Here is a 9,515-nt window from a genome sequence, read left to right on the forward strand (position 1 = left end):
AGGCTATTTGAGTTTTTAGCATCTAATTTTACCCATATTGCTTCCGTAGTTTTATTTATATCAGTAAGTTCCCTTGCCTACAAGTTTTCCTTTACATATACTGCAACACCACCTCCCTTTTTTCCTATACGATCCTTACGGAACAACGTGTAACCATCCATATTATATTCTTGTCCATCCTTTTCACTCAACCACATTTCAGTTATTCCTATAATATCATAAGAGTCCGATGAGATAAAAGCCTCTAAATCATGAATTTTATTCCTAATACTTCTGGCGTTTAAATACAGACAACAAAGGGTAGGCCTATTACGGTGCCCACTTACAATATGATTATTTGGGGCTTTCCGTTTCCCCCCACTGACATAGTTAACTAACCTCCCTGCCCCCCCAGTCCCTAGTTTAAACATTCCTCAACTACTCTACACATACGCCTCCCCAATACACTGGTTCCCCTCTGGTTCAGGTGCAACCCATCCGGCTTGAACAGGTCCCACCTGTTCCAGAAGGTCCTCCAATGCCCCATAAACCTAAACCCCTCTTTCCTACACCATCCTTTTAGCCACGCATTTAATTTCCTTATTTCAGCTAACTTAGCCTGACTTGCACGTGGCACGAGGAGTATTTCGGAGAATACCACCATGGACGTTCTGCTTCTAAGCTTATTGGCAACTTCTATAAATTTATCCTGCAGAACAGCCCTTCTACCCTTGCCTATGTCGTTGGTGCCAAAATGCACCACGACAACTGGATCCACCCCAGCTGGGGCCAAAAGCTTATCCACACGATCTGGAAGGTCTCCTACCTGGGCACCAGGCAGGCAAGACACCGTACGGGACCCTCTATCACGCGTGCACACATAACTGTCTACTCCCCTAATAATGGAATCCCCCACTACCACAACCTCCCTCTTCCTGGGGGGAGGGGGCTCCTCAGTGCCCAAGGGCCCACCTGCCTCCCCAGTCCGTTCCGGCTCTAAAGCTGGAAGAACCTGAAACCTGTTCGACACAGTCACCTCAGGTGATGCCGCCTCTGCAACGTGTGTACGCCCTTTCCTGCGTCTACGACCTACGGTCACCCAGCTCTCTCGACCTCTCTGCTCATCATTCTCCCCCCTCCCGGCTAGTGGCGTACACACCTTCTCCCTAAAAGGCGTATTAACTTGCTCCTCTAACTCACTGTTGCATTGGATGAGAGCCAGTTGCTCCTCAAGGTCAAAATGCGCTCAGCAGCAGAAATTCTCCATCCTAGATGAGCCTGCAAAGTTCTGTAGAAGTTAAATATACTTTAGTCAAATGAGAGACTAACCTGCTGTCCGGCAGGGGAAGCTTCAATAAGGCCTTCATTCATGACAGCTCCACTTGGCTTTTTGACGAGTCCCCATTTAGATGCAGCACCTCAGAGACTGAAGAGCAGGATGAAAGCTGTAAGTACAGTTTGCTGTGAATTGTGTCTGTGTTTAAATCTAATAACGGATGAGACAATTTACTTAAAGCAAGATATAGTTCATATTGCTCTTCAGGCTTCGTGATAAAATATTAAAATTATTGAGTACAGAGTTGTACATGCAAAGAAAACAATGCAGAGCGGCAGGGCGCCTGGCCCAGAGGGTCTTCACATAGAATTCTACAAAGGGTATTTTTTCCTGTTAGATTTACAGCTTTGGTTGTCTTGCCCTTTAAAGAAATTCTCTCAAGAAAGAAGTTGCCTCTTACCATGTCACAAGCAATTAGTTTCACCCAAAAAGGAGGAGGACCCCTCTCTGCTCCCCGTGTTAGTAGGTTCTCCCCGACTCCTCCTGCTTATTCCTTCCTCCCTCCCTCCTATTTGTGCTCTCCTCCTCCTCTTGGGTTCTATTCATGTCCTTTGGTTCAGCAATAAAACCCACAAGGCTGCCCTTGGATTGTCCCTCTTCCCATCGTGACATATTATGTATTACATGATTATGAAGTGATTTTATTATTATACAATAGTCAATTAACCACTTTGTTTCTTCAACTTGTCTTTCTTCTGAATCATCAGATATGTGTCGTAGCTGGTAATTTGTTACACTCTGCTGTCAGTGCCAGTGTAGCCTAGATACAACCAGTCGTATGTTTCGTTCATGCTGATGTTTTAACAATTTTTGGGAACAGTTTTTTTATAATGTTTTCTAATATATGTGGTGTGATAATTGAGCATGACCCCACTGTTGCTGTGCTTGGTGCTCCTGTCATGATCTGTAATCTCTTATTTTTTCATGTCTCCTCCCACTCATGCCAGCAGAGGGCACTGCTGGCACTTTGTAACCCTCCTAATTCTCCTGTATCCCATTATAGTTCTCCATCCTAACCCTGTACACCTGTTTTGTCGCTGATTAGTGTGCTGTGTATAAATATGCCTGCCCTCACTGCGTTCCCCAGCTCAGTCATTGCTGTTCCATGTGTAGTCTGTGTTTCCTTAAAGCCCACCGAGCTACACACTGCCCCTAAATTTAAATTTATATGTAACCTGTGTGTGTATGTGTTATCTAGATTTGCCCTGTATGTAAATCTAATCCAGGCCTTGATCCTACACCTACTATAATTATAAGTACCTCACTATACCTATATCTAACACTGCTATTCATCACCAGTGTTACATGTCAGGGCTTCGCTGCAATAGATCCCTCAGTGCTGCAGGTTATTACTGTGACTTTGCACACACACACGTTGCTGCTTCCTCAGCCAGTGTCACATATACTTTATTACACACAGACCTCAGTAATCTCTGCTACACTCACACCTGCTCACTTTACATCCATGGTTAAATTCTCCTAATGGAATTTATCTTAATGTCTTTATTCTATTTTATTTTAATTGTTGCCATATTATTCATTGTATTGTTCTTTCGATTTTATTTCTATTTTATTATTGCTAATACACCGGATCTGAGTGCCTCATTTTGTTCCCTTCATGTAGAACACATTTTGTAATGACAATAAAACATCCTTATCCTCATCTAAATCACACTGTCTAACTACTAACCTGTTTAAATAATATAATTGGATTTCAAAGGTTAATAGTCACTCAATTACCCCCTCAGCCCAACAGTACCACAAACACCCAACATGCACGGAAATTTTCTCCTAAGTTGTTTTCCCTGCCTGGAACAATACCACAGCAGTCACATGGACTGATGTTTCAAAACATTTCGGAAACCTTGCATTGAAACTTGAGGTCTTTAGAAGGGATCAGTCCTGGGTGGCAAAGTTGCCATCACAAAGGTTTTTGATTAAGGGATTCATGATGCCAGGTAGCCATCTTTCACAAGCTGGTGGGCTGTGCCACTGATGCCTTTGCTTTGGTTTTATATGTCTGTCCTGGTTTGTGTTCTTGCCACTTCAGGTTCCCTGGTTTTGGTCTACATTCCTCGGTCCTCTGCTGTGGAGTCTACCTTCTGCTTCACCTCATTCTGGAGTCGCCCATCCAGTCAGCGGCCCATGTCCCCCTGGTTCCCTGTTTCCTGAGGTTAGTCTGCTAGTCTCCGGGGCCAGGGGGCAGAAATCTGCCATGTTGGATGGGTGGCCCAGGTTGGGGTGCTCCATCATAGACTGGTACATGAAGGATTATAAATGGTTTTCAACCAGTATGTACCGAGTGTGCGTCGTGACGAAAAGAATGTCATGGGAACATTTAGGACTGACTGCAGTATTAGTTCAAAGCATGATTGTGTTTTTCTTAATTTTTATTGATTTATTTTTGGATTATTAATTTTTTAAAGTAACTTGATTCAGTTAAAAGGGGTTTGTCCATTTGCTTTAGCAGAAGTTCGTGTAAGTATGATGTTCACCTTCCCTTTTCATAGTCTAGTCTTTGTCAAGTTTTATGCTTATTTCCCCTGGTTAAGTTAATCTGACTTGTGTGTTTAGGAGGGTCATACAGGCTTTTTTTTTGTAATGGAAGCACAGGGTCTGTACTTGCAGCTTATTTGCCATGCTAATGGAAGCATTTTACCTTCCTCTCTAATCTCTTTTTTTCTTGGCTTTCACTGCAGTCTCCTCTATGCCAGGGTTTCTCAACCCAGTCCTTGGACCCCACTGCAAAGATCCACAGTTTTGCTCTGTCCAAGCTCTCAGCACAGAAGTAAAAGGTGACTGTTTGGTTCATGCATGCAGGGATCTGGGACAGAGCAAAAACGTGGAGCTGTCTGGTGGGCTGAGGAATGAGTTTAGAAATGCTGCTGTATGAAGTATTAAACCATTTGACCGGTTGGATAAATGTTAAAATGTTTTCTCAAAATATAAAAAGAGATAATCTTCTGTTTTGCGTCTCATTACAAGCAAACTTGTTTTTTGTTTTTATGTCACTCTAGTATTTGATATCTAATTTTCAGTCTTCTGGCAATATAATCTGGTGAATGGGGAAAGACTTCCAGCAGGGGCTCCGGTTTCCTCCCACAGTCCAAAAGTGCGCAGGGTAGGTTAATTGGCAAATCTGAGTTGTGAGTGTTTGCGCCCTGCAGAGTGTTGACTCCTGCCCAGGGTTGGTTCCTGCCTACGCCTGTTGTTCCAAGGACAGGCTCCGGTCCCCCCCGCGACCTCAGTTTGGCTTGCTGTCTCCCCGCTTGGTTTTCTTTGGTTTACGTCTTCACTAGCCCCCTTGTTGCTTTGACTTGTGTGTAAGTTATGTATGTGTGATTGTATTGCTGCATAGGGAGTGACTGCTATTTTGTTTTGCAAGTGTGTGTTGGACTCTGTTTATTTGGTCAGGGAGTGAGGTGGAGTGTTTGTCTTTTGGTTTCCTTTTCTTTTGCACTTAGGTGAGATTAGCTGTGGGTCGCACTTGATAGTTGGGGATTTTGTTTGTTATTTTGGCTGTGGTCACTCCCAAAGTCTTTTGCACCGGGTTATTTGTTCAGTGTCAGTATTATACATGAAAAAAAATGAAAATACAAAAAATATCCCTTTGTCCACTGGTGTTCCCTTCTTTCCCTCACCCTGTTTGTCCCTTTATCCCATTCCCCTTTCCCGTGAATACTGTTACACTCCAACCCTAGACAGGATATCAAAACAGCATCTTACCTATAGTTTTAAAAGAGATGAGGGATATTAATCATTGACCTTTATCTTTGCTATTTCAGAAATCCGTGTCTGCTACCTTGTGACTGGAAGTATACACTGTAAAAAAAGGCAAAATTTGTCACAGTTTTAAATGATTTTATATCAGCCAATTTGACTACAGTATAATTATTTTTTTCCTCTTATGTTAAATGACAGAAAAGTTTTATCAAAACTACATTGCATAACTGGCATCGTAGTACTGATTAGCACCGATTCAGACATCCCGATGAACAAATATGAAGTTCATTTAAACTGTGGTACCTTAAATCCGTCAAGTTACCTCGATAAGCCAGTAACCCTGATTCGTAGTATAGGCCACTGATCACAAGCACTCTGTGTAAACGTATTGTTTAACCGGCGCTGTTGCATTACCAGGGTGAGAGGTTGACTTGCTGGTTAGCTATAAAAACAGACGTTAGTGCAACTCCACGTTAATGGTGCGGTCATCATGGCTTATAAATGCTTATTATTGTTCATCATTGTTTGTGTCAGTAACGATAACATAAACACGGGTAGGCACCAGGAGAACATCATTGGCTCTTGCATCGATTACTTTTCCCGTAACACCCTTTAGATTGTTTCCCTGAAGGGCAGCAAACCGACAATTTCGGTGTGATTGAGCTGATCACGTGTGCATGGGGAGGGAATGCGGACCACATGACCTTCCCGGCGAGCTCAGCACATCCAGCATCGCTTCGCAAATACAATCAAAATGTTTTATCTTTATTCACACTTTCTATCTTTATTCATTATCTCTACGATCTCACTGCTGGACGAATGCCTGGCATTCAGAGCATTCTTTATTAGCCATTTGCCTTTGGATGCAGTTTATTTGCATGCCCCAAAGCTTCCAGGCATCAGTAATTGCTTCCCACGTTACTCCGGTCCTGGGGTCCTCTGTAACTGCCCTTTGGGATTACATATATTCAGCATATGCTTTTGTCCGAAGTGAGGAGAGTTTGGGGTTAGAGCACTTGGGTCTAAGGGACTTGCTCAAGGGCTTAACAATGTTACGATTACTCTGCCATGGGAGTTGAACCAACAACCAAACTGGCAGAGATGGCCAACCTGCTGAGCTCCACACCCGCTGGCGATCTCCTTTTCCTGTCTGCTGCAGTCTCCATGGACCTGAGTCCAGAGAAGCACTCTGAACTTGAGGACATCCGGCTGAGGAAAGGAGCCCTTCTGCTGGAGATCCAGAGGCTGCGGGAGGCGCTGAGAGAGGCCCTCATGGAAGTGGAGGGCCTTGAATCCAGCACCAAACGCAGCCAAATCTTAGAAAAGAATAGGCATGTCGCCATGGGAAGAAAGAAATTCAACATGGACCCTAAGAAGGGTATCCTGTTCATGGTACAAAACAATCTTCTCCGGCACACGTCTGAGGACATCGCCCAGCTCCTATACAAGGGAGAGGGGCTGAACAAAACAGCCATTGGGGATTACCTGGGTGAGAGAGACGACTTCAATATCCAAGTCCTCCAAACATTTCTTGGGCTTCATGAATTCGCAGGGTTCAACCTGGTACAGGCTCTCAGGCAGTTCCTCTGGAGTTTCCGTCTGCCAGGAGAAGCACAAAAGATTGACAGGATGATGGAGGCCTTTGCGCAGAGGTACTGTCAATGTAATCCTGGAGTCTTCCAAAACATTGACACCTGCTATGTACTTTCATTTTCCATAATCATGCTAAACACTAGCCTTCATAATCCAAATGTGTGAGACAAGCCCAGTGTGGACAGGTTCATCTCCATGAATCGAGGAATCAATGATGGAGGCAACCTGCCAGATGATCTCCTCCGAAATCTTTATAAGAGCATAAAGAATGAGCCATTCAAGATTCCTGAAGACAATGGGAACAATGCCTTCTTCAACCCTGACAGAGAGGGTTGGCTCTTCAAACTGGGAGGAGGACGGGTGAAAACATGGAAAAGGCGGTGGTTCATCCTGATGGACAACTGCCTTTACTACTTTAAACATACTACGGATAAGAAACGCAGGGTGATCATTCCGCTGGAGAATCTGAGCATCCGTGAGGTGAAGGATCTCAGGAAGCCTAACTGCTTTGAACTGTACATCCCTAACAACAGCAGACAGCTGATGAAAGCCTGCAAAACGGAGGCGGACGGCCGCCTGGTAGAGGGCAATCATGTGGTGTACCGCATCTCGGCGCCAACCACTGAGGAAAAGGACAAGTGGATACAGAGCATCACTGCTGCTGTGAGCACTGACCCTTTTTATGAGATGCTGGCAGTAAGAAAAAAACGGCTGAATAAATAAATAACGATAAAGACTGTGTGAATATGGTTGGATGTGCTATTGCAGAAAGTATTTATTTCAGAACAAGGAACTTTGCACAAAGTAATGTTTAACCTTAAGGTAGCATGACCGAATACCAGGTTTTGTTTTGATGCGACTTATTGTTCACGACAGATTTTATCATCGAAATGCCCTGTCCTTTTTTTGTATAAATGTTAAATTAAATGTTATTTGCACTGTATTGCTGATCTTTATGTCAGAGTACCTTTTTTTCTGAGAATCCACACTGCTGTAAATTTGCATTAACATGATTGGGATTGGGATGGAAAAAATATTTTCCATCTTAACCCATATTCTAAGCATATTGATTTCTGTTGTAAATTTTACTTTTACAGCAGTATGATTTAAGACACTAACGGCAATTCATTTTTCAACCAGTAATTGTTAATGTGATAGGAATTGCATTCAACAGCAAATGCGTTCAACTTAACCAAATGTATAAATCTTACATATTCTGATGATTTGACATTCCCCCGACGTCTGTGTGATGTATTTCAGCAACAACACGCAGTTAATGAGATCACTATGCGGAATTTAGCCGACTGTTATTTTACTGATTAGGATATATCACCCATGATTGGGGTATACTATATACAAAGGGTCAGCAACCTTTTTGAAACTGAGAGCTACTTCACGGGTACTGAGCCATACAAAGGCTACCAGAACAGACTTTACCTAAACTTATCTAAACTTCATGTAGAATAAACACGTTTTAAATGCTTTTTTGGATATTGTCATTTTCAAATCTATATAAATACAAATGTGATTAAAGAAGAATAGCAACAAGATAAAATTAAATTTTAGTCGCTGCCCACTGGTGAGTTGTGGTATTTTTAGAACAGGTCCGTGGGTGACTCATGTGGTCCTTGGGGGCATCCTGGTGCCAGTGGGCACCATGTTGGTGACCCCTGTTCTAAATGGTATGTAGGGTTTGCAAACTACACCAACGCTTCTGATGGAGCTACATTTAGGCTTATAGTGGAATAATATAGTGGAAGATTCCTTGCGTGAGTATCTGAGAGCGTGAAAGTCATGCCAGATGCATGGTAGTCGGCAGCCCTGCTTTCCGTGTGCATCTGTCTCTTACTTTAAGTGGCTAGAGATCCAGCATTACTCAGGATTAGGAGCCACTTGCACTGATAATAATTAGTTTCTTTTTCCCCTTGCAGTCTGCTGCTGTATAACATTATGAAATCAGCCCAAAAATCCACAACCCATGACCTCCTAATATTTACCCGAAACTATGTTTTCAAAATAGCACAACTGGGCATGAACACCGCGGACCTGGAAACTGCTGAGCATTGAGAATCAGCGTGCAAAGGCTCTTAATTTGGATATGTTTGTGAAATGTTCTGCTGCACAGCACAACAAAGAAAAACAACTTGTCAGTGATAATGAAAAGTACAATCAGCATTGTTTTAACCATGAGAGTCCAAATGCTTAGATAAATTGTCACTTTTTCAGTGTAAGTATGCTCCTGAGCTCCACGATTCTGAATGATAGTCGGTTTCTCACTGAACCTCCATGCCACTCTGTTAAAATCTCTTGCCACCCCATGTAAAATTTTCTAGATCCACCACTGTGCCAGAGTAAAGACTTACAGTAAGAATCTTGAGTATTATTTCAACATAAACTTTGCTTGGGTGCTTCATACTTTAAATTAAATATAAATTATGGCAACGTGCAAAACTATTAAGCAAAATGCAACGTATTTGTTTTTCATTTACGTAATTATATATGTTGATTATGATTCTTTTTAGTTCCACAGTACATGCAGATACTAAAATCCAAGCATGCACTCTTAGGTTAATTGCTATCAGTTTATATAAAGATTTATAGAAATTTCAGTCAGAGACTAGCTTCTGATATAGAAAGAATGTTTACATTTTTTTTGGCCGTGGAATAGTTTTTCAGTGCTGCATGTAGTTTCTCTTTATTGTTTGAATAGGGCACACTTACACATCAACAAGTGCAGTGGCAGTTGTGATGTTCTCGCATATGAGAAAATACACGGACAACTTTTATTAAAGAAAACGAAAGGCTTTACTCTCCATACTCCAGTCAATTGCATGCATAGGCCTACTGCCGCATCTCACTTTGCCAACTTCCGCTTCCGTGCGGC

General features: G+C 42.5%; 1 pseudogene; it reads left to right on the forward strand.

The window, feature by feature from the left end:
* The first annotated feature begins 1,690 nt into the window (after nucleotides 1-1,690).
* Nucleotides 1,691-7,581, forward strand: LOC125723042 (cytohesin-2-like; annotated as a pseudogene).
* Nucleotides 7,582-9,515: the final 1,934 nt, after the last annotated feature.

Source organism: Brienomyrus brachyistius, unplaced genomic scaffold, assembly GCF_023856365.1.
Source record: "Brienomyrus brachyistius isolate T26 unplaced genomic scaffold, BBRACH_0.4 scaffold45, whole genome shotgun sequence".
NCBI classification, from domain to species: domain Eukaryota; kingdom Metazoa; phylum Chordata; class Actinopteri; order Osteoglossiformes; family Mormyridae; genus Brienomyrus; species Brienomyrus brachyistius.